Source organism: Macaca nemestrina, chromosome 7, assembly GCF_043159975.1.
Source record: "Macaca nemestrina isolate mMacNem1 chromosome 7, mMacNem.hap1, whole genome shotgun sequence".
NCBI lineage: Eukaryota > Metazoa > Chordata > Mammalia > Primates > Cercopithecidae > Macaca > Macaca nemestrina.
In genome coordinates, this window is record NC_092131.1 from 157,911,556 (window position 1) to 157,934,239 (window position 22,684).

General features: G+C 39.5%; 1 protein-coding gene and 1 pseudogene across 21 annotated transcripts in view; both read left to right on the plus strand.

Annotated features, from left to right (window-relative positions):
- LOC105491308 (FERM domain containing 5) overlaps window positions 1-22,684 on the plus strand; it is a 347,868-nt gene that overhangs the window by 87,253 nt on the left and 237,931 nt on the right. The window contains exon 1 of one of the 21 annotated variants that reach the window (XM_071066952.1): window positions 5,358-15,045. The exons of the other annotated variants lie outside the window; for them this stretch is intronic. The gene's annotated coding sequence lies outside the window, so the exon portion shown is untranslated. Of the gene's footprint in view, window positions 1-5,357; window positions 15,046-22,684 lie in introns of those variants that run through there. 21 annotated transcript variants of the gene reach the window in all.
- The window catches only part of LOC139355451 (actin, cytoplasmic 2-like), a 218,425-nt pseudogene that overhangs the window by 81,830 nt on the left and 113,911 nt on the right, over window positions 1-22,684 (plus strand).

The following is a 22,684-nucleotide window of genomic DNA, read 5'->3' on the forward strand; positions in this document are numbered from 1 at the left end:
GGTAAAAACTGCACCTAGCAGTTTTTTCCTACAAATGTTTAGAACTCAGATTTCCTCTGATCTTGTTTCTCTGATCTGATTCCACATGCTTTCTTTCCTTTGAGAAATCCTTAAAATCTGTGAGCTGCTTAGCACTCTTCCTTGCTTTCACTGAAATTTTGAATTTATTCTTTTAAGTATTTCATTTTACTGGATTTAGGAGGGAAAGGGGTTCAGATATGTGCATAAAGTCTATCATCTCAACCCAGTCTTAGTTTTTATTATTTTATATACAGGTATCTGTAGTTTCATATAATATCACCCCTATGTATGATTGACTCAAAATGTTATTAAAGATCTGAACATTATTTATAGTTTTCTTTACTAGAAGGAAGCACATTTCCAGCTCAAGTATATTTAAAAGTATAGAATATGTTACGTTTATTTTGCAAGTCAATCCCAGATTAAAAGAATAAAATGCAATGTGACATATATGTCCGAGTAGTGCAGGTAGCTACTGTTTTTATGGAGATAAAAGTTGATGTTAACAGAATTTATTACTGGCTTATTACATGTATTACATGTAACACATGTAGATAGTTTTTATGTATCTGTTTATGAGAAGAGTATATTGTATTTATATAATTTGACTCATAAGCATCTTTCAGAGTTGCAGAACAGAGTTCAAACTGGTAGACTCCAGGCCAAATCAGGCTATAGAAATGTTTTGTTTGGTCTTCATAATATTAGCTCACTCAGTTTTTTTAAAAGAGTGAATGAATTGCCAATGTTTGAAAGTAAAGGTATTTCAGGAAGAGTTCCCGACTTGTAGCTTCTTTTGAATAATCAGAAGATTTAACAACTTTGGGTGCACATTCCTCTGTGGCAATAAGTGACCAGAGCTGAGTAGTGGCTGCCCCTGTTAGCTAGTAGTTGGCCACAGTCTTCGTCATTCTCTATTATCTCTTAAGCGAGTCTACTTTTCTCTTTATTGCTTCTTTCCTGATCCTGTAGGTGTTTGAGTTTGTGGCCCCTACTATATAAATCATTGTTTTAAAGTATTATGAAATATTCATGGAGTAAGGGTACTACAATTATCAGGTTTCTTTCTTTTTTAAAGTATATATAATTCTGTGTTTTTCAGCTTTGTAAACATATTCTTTCACATTGACATTATAACCTGGAAGCAGAAGTATAGAGTCAAAAAAATGAGAACAACTATATGGCCCTTGATAAATTTGCAAAGTGCCTTCACAATAAAAATAGCTAATGTTGAAGCTAGAAAGAGGTGTCAATAGCGAAGTCAGAAGAAATGCTGGCCTTCTACCTACAGGACCTCATGGTGTCCTTGTGGAGATCATATCAGTTTAGGTCTGGTTTTTATTCTTGCTGATCCAATTAGTAATCAAAAAGTGGCATGGTGAACACAGACTCAGAATAAAGAAAGCAGTAGTTTTGAAGGAGGTTTCATTATACCTTAGTGAGGACTGATACGTTAAGTTTGCTTTATAGTACAGAACATTTGTCTCAAAATTGTAATGCCTGCTGAGTCAGTATCCATTTTCCTTGGACACCGTTGGGTGAATACTGCCAAATTCTTCTTGCAACCCCCTCCTTCTTTCTAAAAAATCTATCTATACTACTGTCTTCTGTTAATACATTCTTGATATGAATTTTAGTACCATTAGGTTATGTCTTTATGTATATCATTTTTTTTCTGAAATACCTAATTACCTTATGGGACTTGGGATAGAGGAACTCAAATGGTCTTTTTATGGTGGATGACTTATAGACAGAGATGCCATCCATTATATATTTACCCTTTCTAGATTCATGTTTAATTTTGTCTTCTAAATTCTCAGTATGCTTTGTTCTTATATGTTGATTAATCTGGCGTTTGTTTAATATTTCATGGTTACACAAATAAAGTTCACATATATCATGTCATTTTATCCAGTTCAGGCCCTGTGTCAGTTATCTGCAAGGGTATCATGATTCCCATTTTTAAAAACAAAGAAATTGATAATCAGAGAATGTAAGTGACTTATTCAAGGTCAAAAAGCTAGTAAGATGATTACCAGAAGCTGGGAAAGGTAGTAGTGGGGAGGAGGGGAAGTGGGAATGGTTAATGGGCTTGTTAGAAAGAATGAATAAGACCTAGTATTTGATAGCACAACAGAGTGGCTATAGTCAATAATAATTTAACTGTACATTTAAAAATAACTAACGGAGTATGTAATTGGATTGTTTGTAACACAAAGGATAAATGCCAGAGGGGATAAATACCCCATTTACCATAATATGATTATTACACATTTCATGCTCGTATCATGTACCTCATGAGAGGTATCAAGTATCTTATGTACCCCATAAATATATACACTACTGTGTACCCACAAAAATGAAAACTTGAAAAACAAAGCTGGTAAGTAACAGGATTGGGAATTAAAGTGAGATTTTCTGACTTCAGAGTCCATGTTTCCAAGATAAGCGGTAGAATCAGGCAGTGGACTTAGTGATGCGAAATGAGAAGGGAGCATAACTCTACGATGCAGATTGTTTCTTTTGGAAGTTCATTTTTTGTTACTATCGGGAAAGCAGGGTCACCCTATTTGGTGTAAGTGGCATAGAGCTTGTCAAGAGCTGTTCTTGGGGATATAGTCATACCCTGTTTGTGAGGGAGAATCCTGCAAATTTGGTACCCTTTGGTCTTCTCTGGGACAGCTGCAGATAGAAGGGCAAAAGTTAAAAAGAGGTTTTATATAGAACCATTCCTATAAGACCCCCTTTTCATCTGGCTAAATACAAAGGTATTCACTAATGAAGCTTATCTCTGAAACATTTTCATTTTAATAGACAACTTATAAATAAAAATATGAAAGGGAAAAATCAGTGAAGGTGGCCGAGCGCGGTGCCTCATGCCTGTAATCCTAGCACTTTGGGAGGCCGAGGCGGCTGGATCACAAGGTCAGGAGTTCAAGACCAGCCTGGCCAATATGGTGAAACCCCATCTCTACTAAAAATACAGGCCAGGCGCGGTCGCTCATGCCTGTAATCCTAGCACTTTGGGAGGCCGAGGTGGGCAGACCACGAGTTCAGGAGATTGTGACCATCCTGGCTGACACGGTGAAACCCCGTCTCTATTAAAAATACAAAAAATTAGCTGGGCATGGTGGCGGCCGCCTGTAGTCCCACCTATTTGGGAGGCGGAGGCAGGAGAATGGCGTGAACCCGGTAGGCGGAGGTTGCAGTGAGCCGAGATCGCGCCACTGCACTCCAGCCTGGGCGACAGAGCGAGACTCCGTCTTAAAAAAAAAGAAAAAAAAATCAGTGAAGGTACAGTGCCAGATAAGGGATTCCTTTTTTATTATATTTTTGTTTCAGTATTTTTTTTTTTTTTTTTTTTTTTTTGAGACGGAGTCTCGCTCTGCCGCCCAGGCTGGAGTGCAGTGGCCGGATCTCAGCTCACTGCAAGCTCCGCCTCCCGGGTTTACGCCATTCTCCTGCCTCAGCCTCCCGAGTAGCTGGGACTACAGGCGCCCGCCACTGCGCCCGGCTAGTTTTTTGTATATTTCAGTAGAGACGGGGTTTCACCATGTTAGCCAGGATGGTCTCGATCTCCTGACCTCATGATCCGCCCGTCTCGGCCTCCCAAAGTGCTGGGATCAATATTTTTTAAAAATTAGAAAGACTAAATTATGAATTTTAAAATAGTACATAAATAATATACGGAGTTCTTAATAGTCCCTTCAGGCTTTTATTCTCTTAAAATGATTTCTAAAACCATATAACAGGAGTTTTAAAATAAAACTTATAGTATAAGTTCATTATAATTCCTGTGCACTTAAAATAAGCATTATAGCACAACTTTGAAATACAAAATAAGATATACTTCTATCTCCAGGGACTTCTGACATTTTTTATATGGAAAGAGAGAAGTATTCGGCCAGGTGCAGTGGCTCACTCCTGTAATCCCAGCACTTTAGGAGGCTGAGGCGGGCAGATTACAAGGTCAGGAGATCGAGACCATCCTGGCTAACACGGTGAAACCCTGTCTCTACTAAAAATACAAAAAATTAGCTGGACGTGGTGGCGGGCACCTGTAGTCCCAGCTACTCAGGAGGCTGAGGCATGAGAATGAACGCTTTGGCGTATGGTTTTCCTCGTGTTGACTTTTGACTGGTGACTGTCACCAACCAATATTCCCTAGCTCCTTTGTGCACCTCAAATGACTAAGAATGGAGAGAGTACTAGAATTAGCATCTATTTCTTTTGTAGAGATTAGAAACAAGACGCTGATTGCTGTACTTCTTCAAAGGATTCCGAATGGGTGATTAAGAACAACTTTAAATATTTTTGGAATTGAGAGAAAGTTATGAGTTCTTTTTCAGCCTGAGACTTACTGTTATGAAGGAATGCATACCCAGTCAGCCTTCCAAGGATACTGCTAGCAGCTGCATTAAACTATTCTTAGGGACGTTGTTTTATAGACAAGAAGTCCCTTGAACCTGATGATCAGGGGAAATAAATTGATCAGGCCCTTGCAGGAGCTATTTATCACCCTGGAATACCTTTGACAATTGCTGAAAATGCATGCTGGCAGGAAGTGTTTTAATTACCAAAACCATCAGATCATTTGCTTGGTTCTTTCAGAGTCAGTGAAATATATGAGTGAGTAATGGAGTCTGTTCAATAAAAAATTAGCTAAGCATTGTATCTGCCACTGTCCCTGTTGCAGATGGAAGGCCAGATGTGCAGTGGCAGTCACGAGTCATCAGGCTCATATATATAGAAGCACACACATATGTATGTTACATATATATGTATACATGAGAGTTAAGAAAGGAAAGATTTTGTAGTTCATAAGAGAACATATTTACAGCAGGTTGAATTTCTGGAAAAGGCATTTTAATTAAATGGAAGTGGTTTTCTTAAGTTTAATTTGGTTTTCATTTGGAAGTAGCATTATAATAGTTATATGCTTAACTGGGGGAGAGATATCCGAGTCTTTATAAAATTGGTTATAAATGTAATATTTAATCAGCTCTTAGTGATAGAAAAGTACAATAATAGGCCGGGCGCGGTGGCTCAAGCCTGTAATCCCAGCACTTTGGGAGGCCGAGACGGGCGGATCATGAGGTCAGGAGATCGAGACCATCCTGGCTAACACAGTGAAACCCCGTCTCTACTAAAAATACAAAAAAAAAAAAAAAATTAGCCGGGCGTGGTGGCGGCGCCTGTAGTCCCAGTTACACGGGAGGCTGAGGCAGGAGAATGGCGGGAACCCGGGAGGCGGAGCTTGCAGTGAGCTGAGATCCGGCCACTGCACTCCAGCCTGGGCGACAGAGCGAGACTCCGCCTCAAAAAAAAAAAAAAAAAAAAAAAAAAAAAGAAAAGTACAATAATAGGCAAGCACTTTTCAAAGATAATACATTTTCTTATTTAATTTCTCACACTGTTATCTTTATTTTGCAAATGAGGAAACAAGTTTGGAGAGATTCAGTAATCTGAGGAAGATCATAGGGCAAGGAAGTGCTAGAGCATGGCTTCATTAAAGGGATTCGAAAATGCTAACCCTTGAGAGTTTCAAGGTTAGCAGTAGCTAGAACGATGAAAAAATATTGAAGCTAGAGATGGATTATAATGGAAAAGTAGAGATGGTCCACGCTTTTTCTGTGTTAAGAGAGGTAATGGAAAGTAGTTGCCAGAGGATTATATCAGTGATTTACTGTTTTGAATGGTAGTAAATTGAGGACTGTCTGTACTGCAGTTGTGAAATATATGAAGTCCTACGAAAAGTAGACTTCTCAGAAAGCTTGCAAGCAGTTTCTTATAAAACTGGACATACTCTTACTATATAATCTAGCAGTCACACTCCTTCGTATTTACCCAAATGAACTGAAAACTTATATCCGCACAAAAGCCTGTACATAGCTGGTCATGGTGATGTGGTCCTGCAGTCCCAGCTACTCAGGAGGCTGTGGCAGACGGATTGCTTCAGCCCAGGAGTTTGAGGCTGTAGTATGCTATAAATGCCTGTGAATAGCTACTGTGCTGCAGCCTGGGCAACATAGCAAGACTCTGTCTCTAAAAAAACAAAAACTGCATGTGGATGTTTATAACAGCTTTATCCATAATTGTCAAACCTTGGAAACAACCAAAATATTCTTCAGAAGAAAGAAGGTTATTTACAAGAAGGTGAATAAATACAAAAAATTACTTACAAAAAATTTACAATAAATAATTACAAGAAGGTGAATAAATAAATAAACCATAGTCCACTTAGCACTAAAAATAACTATGTTATCAAGCCATGAAAAGACATGGAGGAAACTTAAAGGCATTTTACAAAGTGAAAGAAACCAATCAGGTTATATACTGTATAATTTCAACTATATGACGTTCTGGAAAAGGCAAAACTATTGAGATAGTAATGATCAGTGGTTTCCAAGGGTTAGGAAAGAAGGAGGGAACTTACGTAGAGCAAAGAGAATTTTTAGGGCAGTAAAACTATTCTATATAATATGAAAGTGATGGATATACGTCATTGTACACTTTTCAAAACCCAGAGAAAGTACACTATCAAGAGTGAACCCTAATGTGAACTATGGACTTTGGGTGATAATGATATGTCAACGTAGGTTCATAATCAATGTATTGATTATAACAAATGTACCACTGTAGGGTGGGATGTCAATAGTTGGGGGATCAGTTTCATGTAGGGGGTAGGGGAGTATATGGGAGCTCTGTACTTTCTGCTCAATTCTGCTGTGAACCCAAAACTTCTCTTAAAAAAAAAAAATTGGCTGGGCACGGTGGCTCATGCCTGTAATCCCAGCACTTTGGGAGGCCGAGGCGGGTGGATCACGAGGTCAGGAGATCAAGACCATCCTGGCTAACACGGTGAAACCCCGTCTCTACTAAAAAATAAAAAAAAAATTAGCTGGGCATGGTGGCGGGCACCTGTAGTCCCAGCTACTCAGGAGGCTGAGGCAGGAGAATGGCGTGAACCTGGAAGGCAGAGCATGCAGTGAGCCAAGACAGAGCCACTGCACTCCAGCCTGGGCGACAGAGTGAGACTCCATCTCAAAAAATAAAAAAATTTTTTTGTTAACTAAAAAGAAATTAAAAAGCCAAGAAAGAAGGAAAAGAAAGAAACCTTGCAAGCCAGAAGATAATGGGTGACATATTTAAATGGGAAAACATTCTGTCAACCCAGAATTCTATAACCAGTGAAAATGTCTTTCAAAAATGAAGGAGAAAAATGGTAAATTTTATGTTACATGTATTTTACCACAGTAAAAGAGAGATCAAGATATATATGAAAAAGCTGGATGAAAAGAATGCAAAGAGCAAACAATGGCACTGACACTTCATAGTTAATGTGATGAGACCAGTTTAGAAATTTAAAAATTATTCGAGGAACATAACCATTAATGATAATAGAAGACAGCAATAATATCACAATAGTATCTAACATTTTATTGAGTACATATTATGGGCCAGGCACTAAGCTGAAATGCTTTATATCTGGCACTGGCAAACTTATTTTATTTTATTTTATTTATTTTTATTTTTATTTAGAGAGAAGTCTCACTCTGTTGCCCAGGCTGGAGTGCAGTGGTACCATCATAGTTCACTGCAGCCTTGAATTCCTGGGCTCAAGGGATCCACCCATCTTAGCCTCCCAAGTAGCTGAGACTACAGGCTTGTGTCACCATGCCTGGCTAATTTTTAAATTACTGGTAGAGGTGTCTCACTGTGTTGGTCAGGCTGGTCTCCAACTCCTAACTTCAGAGATCCTCCTGTCTTGGCCACCAGCCAAAGTGTTGGGATTACAGGCATGAGCCACTGTGTCCAGAGGTTTTTTTGTTTGTTTTTTGTTGCTGTTATTGTTGTTTTTGAGACAGAGTTTCGCTCTTGTTGCCCAGGCTGGAGTGCGATGGCACGATCTTGGCTCACCGCAGCCTCTGCCTCCCGAGTTCAAGCAATTCTCCTGCCTCAGCCTCCTGAGTATTTGGGATTCCAGGCGTGCACCACCACGCTCAGCTAATTTTGTATTTTTAGTAGAGATGGGGTTTCTCCATGTTGGTCAGGCTGGTCTCGAACTCCAGACCTCAGGTGATTCACCTGCCTTCGCCTCCCAAAGTGCTGGGATTACAGGCATGAGCCACCACACCTGGGCTTGTTTGTTTTTCTTTTTCTTTTTTCTTTCCCAAAGAGATCTCAGAGTCTCTGGCCTTGGACTCGGGGGCTCAGATGATCTCTGATCCTTCCGCCTCAGCCTCGCCAGTAGCTGTGACTACAGGCATGCATCACTGTACCTGGCAAGGGAGACTTTTAAAAATAAAAGTCCAGACAGTAAATATTTTCAGTTTAGCAGACCTTTTACAATTTCTTTTGTCTATTATTCTTTTTTCATTTTGTTTTGTTTTTATACCTTTTAAAAATGTAAGAAGCCATTCTTAGCTTGAGGCTATACAGAAGCTGTATGTGAGCTCAATTTGGTTTAGTCTATAATTTGTTTACCCCTGGTCTAGACTTTAAGCTTTTGACCTCAGTGCACATGACTACTTAACAAAATCCAAACCACTTGCACATCCCTGAAAAGTCTGTACAAAAGACCAAAGGCATATGGAAATTGAGAATTAATTGTCATATTTCCGTGGCTTTTGTTGCTGTAGGAACAATGATATAACAAAATTAAAGAAGTAATTTAAGTCATCTATAATTCTACCACCCTAGCACAATAGCCAAATCCAAATTACTTTCCAATCCTGGCCTTTATGCAGCATATTTTAAGAACAGTAATTTTTAATGTATTTTCAGCATGTAAAAATAACTTCAGCATTTCTAATTTTAAAATCTCATTAACATTTTTCATATTTTAATAGAATGTTAAAAAATTTATCGGTTGAATTCCAATCATGCAGCTTCATGAGAGCTGTTGCTTTCCCCCCTCTAATCACATAGCATTTGAGCAGCATTTTTCAGCTGATAACTACAAATCAAGAGAGAATAGAGATCCAAAAGAGGGAGAAGAGGTGTGTAATAAAGAGCATATGAGGATTGAGAAAGATGAAAAGATGGGAGTAGTGTGGAACAGAATTGTTACAGTGGTACATTTCCTACCCAAAAGATCAATTTTTACTTAAAGTTTCGTTCAAACTTTTGGCCTTCTGTGCCATTCCTGTTTTTGGTTTTGTTGGTGCCGAATTACTTTTAGTTTCTTTATTATTTTTCTTAAGACTGGTGATGTTTGTACTTTATCACCACTCTTCCTTAGCTTTGCCTCCCTGTCCGCAGCTATTTTCTCTAGCTATGGTTAAGGTTGTATCCCCCTTCCCTTCTTTTATATCTTTTCATTTGCCTATCAACCTTCTCAAATATTTTGTTTGTGAATGAAAATATATTTTGTAATTTAGGAAACAACCCACAATACCATTATGCTGTGGTCTGGGGCCCTGGGTGGTCCCTGACACCCTTTCAGAGAGTCCCTGGAGTCACAGATATTTTCAAAAAATGCTAAGGGTTATTTATTAACTTTTCTTTTCATGAATTGATGCACATTTTAAAAAATTTCTCAGTTTAAACTTCTAAAATGGTAAAAATATGCCATATATATCATCCACATAAACAAAAGCTCATTGATGTTCTCAATCATTTTTAGCAGTGTAAAGGCGTCCTGAGACCAAAAAGTTTGAGAATGGCTAATGTATTTCATCAGCAAACTAAAAACATTTCTTAAGCAGCTTTGCATTTTCAGTCCCAGTACTGGTTGTATAGAATCTGTGGCAGAACTTTCCCTCACAGTTTAGAGGTGAAAACATACTTCTCAATGGATAAGTACAGTTGGAGTCAGTAAGTGCAGAGATCGTACACATCACGGGAGTCCAGAGGAAACTATACTTAACTTGTGATTATGTTACTGCTGATAGGGGAGGGGTCAATGAGAGGCTGGAACCACATTTATTAAGCCTTCCTAGGAGGTGACCACTGAACCAATTATTTTAAAAATCAGAATGAGGCAGGTGAAGGATTGTTGTAGGAGGCCTTCTAGACGAAGCAGCAGGAGCAAAGATAGGGAAGCAAAGAGTGCACTATGTACAGGCAAACACAAGCAGGCCTCTGTTACTGCATGCAGGATGGGTTTAAAGAGTAGTGGTGATGAGGCTGGATATATGGCAGGGAACAGATCTTAGAGAGCTAATTTTAGCCTTTTAGGAGTTCAGACTCTATCCTTAAAGGGAAACCCCACCTTTCTTTATTTTTGAGCACATATGTGGTGTTCATCTTTCTATATGTGAAGAATTTGACTTATTAAAATAATATTAATTATTGGGTATCAGACCCATCTGTAAACAGAAAAATAAAGTTAAGTGTTTTCTTAGGAAACGGAATGTAACCGTACTAAAACATTATACAGCTATGGATTCAACCAACTGTGAATGGAAAATGTTTGGGGAAAAAACAGTAAAACAACCATTTACATACATTTACATTGTATTAGGTATTATAAGTAACCCAGAAAGATAAAGTATATAGGAGGATGTGCTAGCTTACGTGCAAATACTACTCTATTTTATATAAGAGACTTAAGCTTTTGGATTGTGGTATCTATGGAGGTTCCTGGAACCAGTCCTCAAGGGACAGCTGTAGTAGGCTTAATAGGAAGAAATTGTGTGGTAAATATTCACCATCCATTTAGTTCTAATGGGCAGTAGTAATTATGGGTTTTCTTGTTGAAGCTAATGAAGGTAAAAAAAATGTCCTTTTTTTAAAGACTAAGTTGAGAACTACTAGCGCTAAAAGCAGTACAGGCATGAAAGCAAAAATGACAAGCTACAAATAAATAGTAGTAAAGTGAACCCTAAACCTTTAAATTCTCAACTTAGTATAAATGACAACACATGTTATCAAATCTGCATCATTTTTATTGCCACCATTTAAATTTCACTGATGGTTTCTTACAACTAGCACACTACCAAAAAAAAAATAAAATAAAATGAAGAACAGAAATGTATTTCCCACAGTCTGGGAAGTTCAAGGTCAGTAAGTTAGCACCTTGGTCACTCTGCTTCTAGGATGGTACCTTGAATAGCACAGGTGTTTTTAAGAAATTTTGCCTTTCACACTTTTGAAATAATTTGAGCTGGGCACAGTGGCTCACACTTGTAATCTCAGCACTTTGGGAGGCTGAGGCAAAAGTGCTCAGACACCAGCGTGGGCAACATGGCAAAATGCTGTTTCTACAAAAAATACAAAAATTAGCTGGGCATGGTGTTGTGCGTTTGTGGTTCCAGCTACTCAAGAGGCTGAGGGAAGAAGATCACTTGAGCCTGGAACATCAAGGCTGCAGTGAGTTGTAATCGTGCCACTGCACTCCAGTCTGGGTGAGACCCTGTCTCAAAAAAAAAAAAAAAAAAAAAAAAAAAGAATTTGAGTGATATAGGCTCTTTATTGCCACGTATGGTACTGTTATGAAAGTTTTATCAGCATTATTCACCATAGCCAAAAAGTGGAAGTAACCCAAATATCTATCAGCTGAGAAACGAATAAATAAAGTGTGGTATATCCATGTAATGCAGTATTTGCCAATGAAAAGAAATATATGTTTTCTACATGGATGAGCCTTGAAAATGTTATGTTAAATGAAAGAAACCAATCAAAGAAGACTATATATTATATTGTATGATTCCAGTTACAGTCATGTGTCATTACTTAGCAACAGGGTATGTTCTGAGAATAGGGTGATTTTGTTGTGTGAACATCATAGACTGTACACAACCCTAGATGGTATAGCCTACTATATATACTACCTAGGTTATATGGGCTAGCCTGTTGCTCTTAGGCTACAAACCTGTATAGCATGTTACTGTACTGAATACTATAGGCAGTTGTGACAAAATGATAAGTGTTTGGGTATCTAAACATAAAAAAGTACAGTAAAACATCAAACATCTTTAATGTATGAAACATTAAAAATGGTACACCTGTATGGGACACTTACTATGAATAGAGCTTGCAGGACTAGAAGTTTCTCTGGATGAGTCAGTGGGTGAGTGGTGAATGAATACGAAGGTCTCAGACATTGATGTACACTACTATGGATTTAATAAACACTGTACACTTAAGCTACACTAAATTTATTTAAAAAATTTTTATTCAATAACAAATTAAGCTCAGCTTACTGTAACTTCATGAACTTTTAGAATTTTTAAACTTTTTGATTCTTTTGTAATAACACCTAGCTTAAAATATGAACACATTGTACAGTTGTACAAAAACATTAAAAAAATCCTATAAGCTTTTTGCTATTTAAAATTTATTTTTACTTTTTAAACTTTGTTGTTAAAAACTAAGGCAAACACACATTAACCTAGGCGTACACAAGGTCAGGATCATCATTATCACTGTCTTTAACCTCTGTATCCTGTCCCACTGGAAGGTCTTCAGGGGCAATAACACACATGGATAATGATAAAAAGTATAGTATAATAATACATAAAACAGTAACATAGTCATTACTATTATCAAGTGTTATTTACTGTACATAATTGTATGTGCTGTGCTTTTATATGATTGGCATTGCAGTAGGTTTGTTTCACCAGCATCATCACAAACATTTGAGTCATATATTACATTATGATGACTGTGACATCACTGGGCAATAAGAATTTTTCAGTTTCATTATAGTCTTTTGGGACCACTATCATATATGAGATCCGTTGTTGACCAAAACGTTGTATGAGCTGCATAACTGCATAGGCAAATCCATGGAGACAGAAAGTAGATTAATGGTTGTTCAAGACTGGGGAAGAAGGAAGTTGGGAAATGGGGAATGATTGCTTGCTAATGGGTATGGGAGGATTTCTTTTGGGGGATGATGAAAATGTTCTAAAGTCGATTGTGGCAAAGGTTGCACAACCTTATATATGTACCAAAAACCACCGAATTGTGCACTTTAAATAGGTGAATTGTATGGTATATGAGTTACCCCTCTATAAAGCTGTTTCATCTATCTGTATTTCAACAGTTAGAGTGATAACTTGAATATTGAAAAGTTTGAAAATACATGTTGTGAGGGAAGGTAAAACGCCAAAGACTACATTTTACCAGTATATGTCTAATCAAAACTATTCTATAAAACTCCTTCCTAATTTGAATAGAGTGATTTTTTTCCTTTGAAGGTAAAAATCCTCTATATCTTTTACCATTTTATTAATATTTAATTCCTACTTCTTTCTCTCTGGAGAAACTTTGGATTCAGACAGAGCTCATTCTATATTGACCTGACAAGGTCTCAGAGACTAGTACTGTTGCAGCTAATGAGTCAAGTGGACACTCATGCTGGCTGAGTTCCCAAGACTATTCTTACATTAGGGCAAACGGCATGAGGACAATGCATTCAATGTATCAGGCACAAAGAGGTTTTTCTTCCTAATTGACCATGTGTGTCCTTTTTTCTTTGAATAATAGGAGGAAAATCTCCCAACCATGACTTCTGGAATTCCTTCCTTTCCCTCTCCTAGTACCCAAGGTTATGAACGTAGGCAAGGCTTTTGTTCCAAAGCTGTCATCTCCTTTTATCAATTTCCCCTTTTCATTCCTTTTAGGTCTCCAAGCCTCAGAGCAGAAGGTTGTGACTAGTGAGCCTTTCTGATTTGTTTACTCATTCAGGCACACACAGTGAACAGCTGGGAGTCCAGCCAGTTTTGTTATACTGTTGCTTGTCTAAGTGATTCCCAAGTGAGTCAGTGAGACCTTAGGTCCAACTCTGACCATCCATTTGGTTAGTGGTTTGGGTAGGCTGTGGACTGGGAGGCTTTTTGAACTCTTACATAGTAGCTTTTGAACCCTTACCCTTTTGTTCTGCAGGACAGAATGAAAGTCTGCTTGGGAACTCCTGAAAAGACTCCCATCTTCAAACAAACACTATATTTAATTCCAAGCTAGGACAATTTCTTTCTTTCCTTTTCCTATTGAAGAGTAGTCTGTTTGCGAGATCTTCATTTCCATACCCTGATTTCTCCACAGCCCTGTGTCAATTAGCTTTTATTTCCATTGATTTGTCAGATCTGTTTACCAGAAGTACGTTCTTAGATTGAGAACCTCCTTCATGCCAAAACCTTCTGTCCTCTTTTGACTTAATTTTATGTGATAATATTCCTGACAACTCCTTCCTTCTCAGAACTCAATCTTTTCTTGAGTGGAACTCAACTGATGCTTATTGGATTTGACTATATTTTTCACAGTGTAGCATCCAGGCTAACTCTTACCTTTCAGCTGATTCATCTTTGTTTCTTGCATTGAACTACACATTCCTCACATTCTCTAATCAGAGTATTCTCTGAAGGCTCTACATGCAGTACATCTTGTTTGTATTTAGACCTTGTGGTCCAGGGGAGTGGATATGTCCAAGAAGTTAAAGGTATGCAAAGAATGGATAATGGTGCCAAGTGGACTGCTTCTGCCATTGAGTGTGATATGGCAGTCACCATAAGAATCAATTACATGGCTTTCAACTAGTCAGTAGTCCAGTTTTTCAGTCGTTCAGTACCTTAAGCCAGAGTTTCTAGACTTTAGAGAGCTCAGAATCACTAAGGGTAGCGGTTTAAAATAGATTTCTGGAACCCCTCCAAATCTGTGATTTAAACTGTCTTGAAGTTGGGCCCAGGAATCTGCATTTTTGAAAAGCACCCAAGTGTTTCTGATAGAGTTGGTTCAGGCATCATTCTCGGAGGAAACAATGTCATAACGACCTTTCCTTTAGTAATAGGCTCCATCCCTAGAGATTTAGAACTAAGAGTAATTTGCAAAATGTGTATAAGTTGCCACAATATATTTACTTGTGAAGTAAAAACACTACTCATCATCTTATGTTTGTTCATCCTCACCTTGGGAACAAGTACATTCATTATCATTCTTTACAGAAAAGATCCAAAAGAAGCAGGGATACCAGCTTTCACGATCAGTCTATTTTCACCTTCATAGGCGTTTCAGAATCATCTGTAAGAGGCCTGGAATCCAGAGGCACCCAAGGGAATTAGCAACAAGAAATACATAGTAAGTAGGTTAGTTAATGAGGCTATGGTGTTAGTATTGTTTTACATTGTTTAAGACACTCTACTATGCCCACATTTTGGGGAAAATGTGTATCTTGTGACATTTGTACTTGGTTTGGTTTGATTTCATACCCTGCCTGCTATCCACAAGCTTGCTTTATATTCTTTCTGGGGTGAAATCCCCTCAGAATCATGTGAGTAACTGCCAGGCCACAAAGCTGACTTCTCCACCTTGGCATCACAGGGTGGGAAAGACTAGCTTATTTCTTTTCTTTTTTTGTTTTCTTTTTTTTTTTTTTGAAGCAGAGTCTCACTTGGTTGCTCAGGCTGGAGTGCAGTGGCGCAATCTCGGCTCACTGCAACCTCCACCTCCTAAGTCCAAGGGATTCTCCTGCCTCAGCCTCCCGAGTACCTGGTACTACAGACGAGCACCACCACGCCCAGCTAATTTTTGTATTTTTAGTAGAGATGGGGTTTCACCGTGTTGGCCAGGATAGTCTCAATCTCTTGACTTTGTGATCCTCCTGCCTCGGCCTCCGAAAGTGCTGGGATTACAGGCGTGAGCCACCACACCCGGCCCCAAGACTAGTTTATTTCTAGCTGCAGGAACTAGTTCTCTTGTTTAGGCCATTTAGTCTAATGAGTAAAAAGAATTCAGAAAAAACAGGCTTGTTTCCATACAGCAACTTCTTTGGGAGGTAAAGAAAAAGAATCTTAGGCTCAGAAGTCAAGCTATCTGTGGTTCACATCTGCTTTGGGAGTTAACACCTCCTTGCACTGTGTCTCATTGATGGTTGTCACTTTCTGTTGTTACGAGAGAGCTTGGGTCCCATGTGAGGTCACTAGTATTATAATGTAGAAGTGGTTTTTAGTTCACAGGAGCAGCTTGTCAACAGCTTGTATTTTTAAATGTTATACTGGGAGGAAGTATACTGTATTCATAGGGTATGTGCTTCTTTATTAGTGATCTTAATGCACCTATGAGCAGTTCGACATACCCTAATTATTTCTAGTGCTATGGATTCCATTTGCTGCTAAGTGACAATGTGGATAGTTGGGACACAAAACTGTGATTAAGAAGCTATTAGTTGGCCTGGCATGGTGGCTCATGCCTGTAATCCCAGCACTTTGGGAGGCCGAGGCAGGTAGATCACCTGAGGTCAGGAGTTCAAGACCAGCCTGGACAACATGGTGAAACCCCCTCTCTACTTAAAAAAAAAAAAAAAGCCAGGTGTGGTGGCATATGCCTGTAGTCCCAGCTACTTGAGAGGCTGAGACAGGAGAATTACTTGAACCTGGGAGGTGGAGGCTGCAGTGAGCCAAGATCACACCACTGCACTCCATCCTAGGTAACACAAGAGCAAAACTCCATCTAAAAAAAAAAAGCTATTAGATACAGTTAGGATGACTGGATTTCAGCTTTTGTGTGGCTAGACTCAGAGTGTAGGGTGCTTTCAGAGTGCTTGTTAAATGCTCTAGGTTAAATCAGGAAGAGGGAAAGCTAGCAAAAATTGTTTAATCAGAATAGTTTGGTTGAACTCACACAAGCTTATCTTTTTAGATGTTGTGAAATTCTTTGCAACTCTATAATTAATTCCAGATTGTTCAGATGTGTTTCCAATGCCAGAGATAGTGTTGTGGCTGCCTCCATAGCAAGCCTGAAAGTACCCCAGGGCTGGCCTCTTTATGGTACTTGCAAGTAGAGGATAAAAGATGTATCTTTTTGTATCTTGGATACTAGTGACCCTTGGCAACAATCTCCATCTCTCTTGAGGGAGTCAGGATGCCAAGCAAATTTTGAGGAACAGATAATAGAATGATGATATGAATCAAAATTGGGGCCAAGAATCTCAAATTTGCTTCTTCCTTCCATTCTCCAGAACCACGGATTGCAGTTTCCACATTTTTTTTTTTTTTCAGTTTTAACAGCGTCTCCTTTTTCATAATCATATGATGGGAATTCATGTGTGTCAAAGAGATTTCTTGGACATTACCACCTCTAAGAGAGGTCATGGTAGATGGCCTTACTGTTGAAAATGTGGTCCATGGATCAGCAGAAGCAGCAGCAGCATTACCTGGGAGTTTGTTAGGATTCATAATCTCAGGCCCCACTCTAGACCTACTGAATCAGAATCTGTATTTTAACAAGATCCTTAGGTGATTTGCATGCATGTTAAAGTTTGAGGAGCATTGGTAGAGGGAACTGTGGCTATTTATTTTATTGGTCATGTGTGCACTAATTTCGTGACCTCTCTTAATTATTAAAATGACTGTGAACTTACTAGAACTACAACATACTGGTGTGAGGGAGGTGTTTATATGTGAAGGTGGTTGGCTTCCATGCAGAAACCATGTAACACCCAGCCTAAACAGTTTCTGATGAGGTTGTCTTTAACCTAGGAAACTGAAAGATAATGTCTTGTTTTTGATATTTGACTACTGTCCTGCTCGAGTTTATAAACATTTCCAGTAGGTGGGGAGCAGTTTACTAGTCTTCATTTGCAAAACAAGCATCTTTACTATAAGTAGCAAATAGTCTATTTTAAAGCTCAAAAGATAATTTTTAAATGAGGATTTGTTTTGCATGAAGTTTGTAGATGTTGGAAAAAGGTGACTTTGTCTAATTATTCTAATATGTGAAGTTTAAAGGAATCAAGAGAATGTAAAAAATGGAGGCAGTAAAACATAGAGTCTTAAGTCACAACTGTGACAGGGTCTCTTCGAGAGGCATCAGAAGTGTCAAATGACCATTGGTGAGGAAATGGTACCTTTACAGTTCTGGTTCATAATTTTCTAACTCTGTGGTTAAAGAAAGACCCAAGGCTCTGACAGAAGCTAACTCGTAGATTGCTTTTCTGCTTGTGTCTCTCTCTTTTTTTTTTTTTTTTTTTCGAGACAGAGTCTTGCTTTGTTGCCAGGCTGGAGTGCAGTGGCGCGATCTCGAGTTCAAGTGATTCTCCTGCCTCAGCCTCCCAAGTAGCTGGGACTACAGGCGCGCACCACCACACCCAGCTAATTTTTGTATTTTTAGTAGAGACAGAGTTTCACCATGTTGGCTAGGATGGTTTCAATCTCTTGACCTCGTGATCCGCCCATCTCGGTCTCCCAAAGTGCTGGAATTTCAGGCGTGAGCCACCGCGCCTGGCCTTGTGTCTCTTTTTGTAGAGAATATGCTTCCTGTTCAGTGAAGAGTCAGGGGACAGAGAGTAACATAATCATTGAAGCTTGGACTTTTTATTTCGTTTTTTTGTTTGTTTGTTTAGTTTTGGTTTTTGTCACTCTGACCTTTCGGGAGCATGGCATTGTTTTCTGGCTGCTTTAGGCATTTGGCTCTTGCTGATACACATAACACAGGGTCACACCAGGTTCATGCTGCTGCAGGTCCTTTCTCCTAGACTTTAAGAAGATGACATTTTATGTTAGGATGCAGTACACATGTCATTCAAAGGCCGTTCTGCAGCTCCTGGAGCACAAAGACTTGCTGAGTTTGCCATGATTGCATGCACATTTTTGAGAAGTCAAATGCACGTATAAAATAGTTTGTCAGGCCGGTATTGGAGGAAAACAAGAACAAGTTGAAATCAGTTGTTTGGGAAGAATATTTTGGCATGGTTTCTCTGAAGTTGAGTAAACCTAATTTGTCCTGTGTACCCATCTGAGCACACAGTAGCAGTCCTTCTGCCTACAGGAGTTTGCACACATTAGACAAGTTACTAGTCTGAATCTCCAAGACACAGATAGACGGCTCTGTGTGTGTATGTATTTGTGTTTATGCACTGTAACATATTATTCTATATACAATATTAAAGGCAGAGCCCTCCCCTGAGATACATTGCTTTCTTCAAAGAGCTTCCCTATAGTCTGCTCTGGTAGCACCTTCTACTCCTTTTAAGGTTAGTACAGGAGCCCCTCTTCTTGTCTGTTTGACCTGGACACTTTCATAGCCATGTCATTCTAAGGCCCAGATAAGCCTTATGGCCCAGGCTGCTTGTCTGAAGTCTCCCAAGAGCAGAGTTTTGCAGAGGCAAAGTGAGGCTTTGCTAAAGGCACTTCAGAATTTTTCTACAAAGTTTGCTGTTCCTACAGGTGAGGGTAGCTGTTTTTTTTTCTCCCCTTAGGTTTACTTTACTCACACTCATCAACTCTGGCAAAGTGGATTTAACCATCAGAAGTATTCTTTATTTCAGAGAACAAAGTGGTTTTATTGAACTTCTTGTTCTCTCACTAGCTTTTGTGAAGGAAAAAAATCCTGTATGTTCCGTACTAAAATGATAGCATTATAATTTTGCATCATTACCTTATTTGATTAACTGTTATCAGTAAATCTACAAATAAACTCTTCTAGACATCCATTCTCTATTTTGTCTGTTGATTCATTATCGTGCTTTTTGTACTTTCCAAAGCAGACCCCACATTTTTTGTATGAAGCATCAGTAAGGGTGAGATATGGCAAGGGTCACTCACCATCATCCCTGCTTCTCACTGCCTCCTTTCTTGCTCCCGACATTTTTCAGTGAGTAGTTCCCCTGCGTGACAGCTGGAATAGCTGGAATACAGAGTGGTGACTGTCTGCACATTGACCTTAAGAACACATGTGTGGTGTATGAAATGGACTGGCCAAGGAGTGCCCTCCTGCAAGTTCCCTTCTACAAAATTTAAAGATACACACTACTAGGCCGGGTGTGGTGGCCTCACTTACAGAGTGCTGTAATCCCAGCACTTTGGGAGGCTGAGGCGGGTGGATCACTTGATCAAGGTCAGGAGTAAAAGACCAGCCTGGCCAACACAGTGAAACCCTGTCTCTACTAAAGATACAAAAATTAGCTGGGTGTGGTGGCTCGTGCCTGTAGTCCCAGCTACCCAGGAGGCTGAGGCAGGAGAATTGCTTGAACCCAGGAGGCGGAGGTTACAGTGAACCAAGATCACACCATTGTACTCCAGCCTGGGCAACAGAGAAAGACTCTGTCTAAAAAACAAAAACAAAAACAAAAACACTGTACTAGATTGATCCTTCAGTAATACACTGGAGTATTTGTTTCAGGTTGTTAAATGAGTGGGCTTATGCTACTACAATTGCTTTAGTGTTTATATAGCAAAAGTGCGGCATTGTGATTAAATGGATCACCCTGAGTTGGAATGATGGACATAATTTAATTTACTCTTTTTCTTTTTTTTTTTTTGTGATGGAATTTCACTCATGTTGCCCAGGCTGGAGTGCAATGGCGTGATCTTGGCTCACCGCAACCTCTGCCTCCCGGCTTCAAGCGATTCTCCTGCCTCAGCCTCCTGAGTAGCGGGGATTTGAGGCATTTACCACCAGGCCTGGCTCATTTTGTATTTTTGGGAGAGACAGGCTTTCTCCGTGTTGGTCAGGCTGGTCTCAATCTCCTGACCTCAGGTGATCCGCTCACCTTGGCCTCCCAAAGTGTTGGGATTATAGGCCCACCCTATAATCACCCTCACCACCAGGTGAGCCACCGCACCCAGCCAATTTACTCTTATGTAGTAAGAGTAGGTCAGCCTTCCTGGAGTCTGTTTAGGATGGAAGTGGGCTTTCAAGGCCAGGCCATATCCAGTCAGGCGTCCTTTTGAGTGCAGCATACAGTTAGAAGGACTGGGGCAAGAATGGGGAGAAGGTATAGGAGCAGTTCCTTTATCTCAGTGGGTTTCCACTTGGCCATGCCAGGAGGGAATAAAGTAACTGAACTCTGGGAAAGCTACAGAATCTTGCTGCAGGGGGTACATTTGAGGAGAAGCCAGAAAATTAAATGAAGGTAAGAAAATGCAAGAAAGAAGAAGAGGCACAGGTGAATCAGAGCTCCTTCAGCAACATCTGACAGGGGCTCCCTTTTGGGCATGAAGCTCGGGGTTCATTTTTAAAGTCATGCTAAACAGAAACTGTGAATTCAAGCCAGGCGAGTTGGCTCACACCTGTAATCCCATTACTTTGGGAGGCCAAGGTGGGAGGATAGCTGTAACCCAAGAGTTTGAGACCACCCTGGGCAACATAGTGAGACCTTAGCTCTACAAAATTTTTTTTTAAAATTAGCCAAGTGTCGTGGTGCGTGTCTCTGGTCCCAGCTACTCAGGAGACTGGGGCAGGAGGATCTCTTGAGCCCAGGAGGTTGAGGGTGCAGTGAGCAATGTTTGTACCACTGCACTCCAGCCTGAGCAACAGAGCAAGACTCTGACTCAAAGAAAAAAAAAAAAAAAGGAAGTGTGAATCCCCTGGAGGTGCTCATTAGATGAATGGAGTCTAAGTCCTGTCTCTTAGAGATTCTGATGAGGTCTCAGGTGGACTCGTGGAATCTGTATGTTTTCAAATGCTCTAGATGAGTCTTATGCTTGGGTAATTTTGAGAAATACTCTGCTGCTGGATTATATTAATCTTGTTGGGTGGGACTGTATATTGGCTGGCTCCCTAGGGGTCCAGTGAGTAATGCACAGTGAATCACTGGATCATGGTAATGTTATATCTATGGATATAATAATTCTGTCAGAGCTTTCTAGAGAGGCCGTTTCAATGTGTTCCTTGATGAATTTTCTTAAAACTGTTTATCAGCACAATTGAAATTTGTTGGATGAACTTGGTCTGATTAAAGAGATGAAAAATGGCTTTTGAACTCATTGCCCCTTTATCTCCCAAAGTGTGTTTCAGAATATTGATATGCATATATCAGTAACTCAGAGTGAATATTAGCTGCAAAATAAAACATGAATCATAGGCTTTGGGTTTACATTATGACACAAAACTTTTAAGTATGTGTGACCTAAAATAATTTGTGCTACAATCAAAAGAAAATGTTAAATAAAATGGAAAATAAAACTCTTAGATGTTTGTACTGGTGATGAATAAGTTGAGCATGGTAGGAGCTTGATAAATACTAGAGGAATTCCAACACACTGTTAAGTGCGAGTTTGGTGGCTCAATAAAACGTTTATGTCCTAGTTAGGACTAATGGGTTATAGGTATCTGAGAAGAACTTGAGCTAGCCTTAGCAGAAAGAGGGGTTTATTATAAGGATGTAGAGCTTGCCAGACCTAAGAATGGGAGCAGCTGGGCCTCAGAGGGAGACTGGAATTAGGGAACAAATGGAAAGCTGGCCTGGACCTAGGAGGTGCCCATGCTCCCTCTCCCTCTGCTTTTGTTTGCATATCTGCTTCTTATCTATATACAGACAAGATTCCTTTGCTCCACAGTCTACTTGGTAGAAAAACGACCAAGCTGCAGTACCTGAGTAACTCATGAAGACACTGCCTTGATTTGTTCTCATGGTTCCAGTTCCAAACTCCCAGGAGAAGGAATCTGGCTGACCTGGCTTGGGTCAGTGTGTATCTTGGGTTCATGGTAAGCACATATGCCAGAGTCCATATGTTTCTGGAGATATGGAATGCAATGTGGAAGTATGGTCTTTGAGAAAGAGGGTTCTTGCAAGCTGATTCACTCACCCCAAAATGCAACTATTATGATATATAATGGTGAAGACTTTTATGATTATTTTTTTCAGTGGGGCTGGGTTGTATTGCTCCATTAAGATATTAGCATGGTTGCAGTGTTTTGTCAACAGAGTATTGTCTCTCATCCATGCTTTTGCATAATCTAATAGATGTAGTCATTTCTACCCTTCTTCACCTGACTA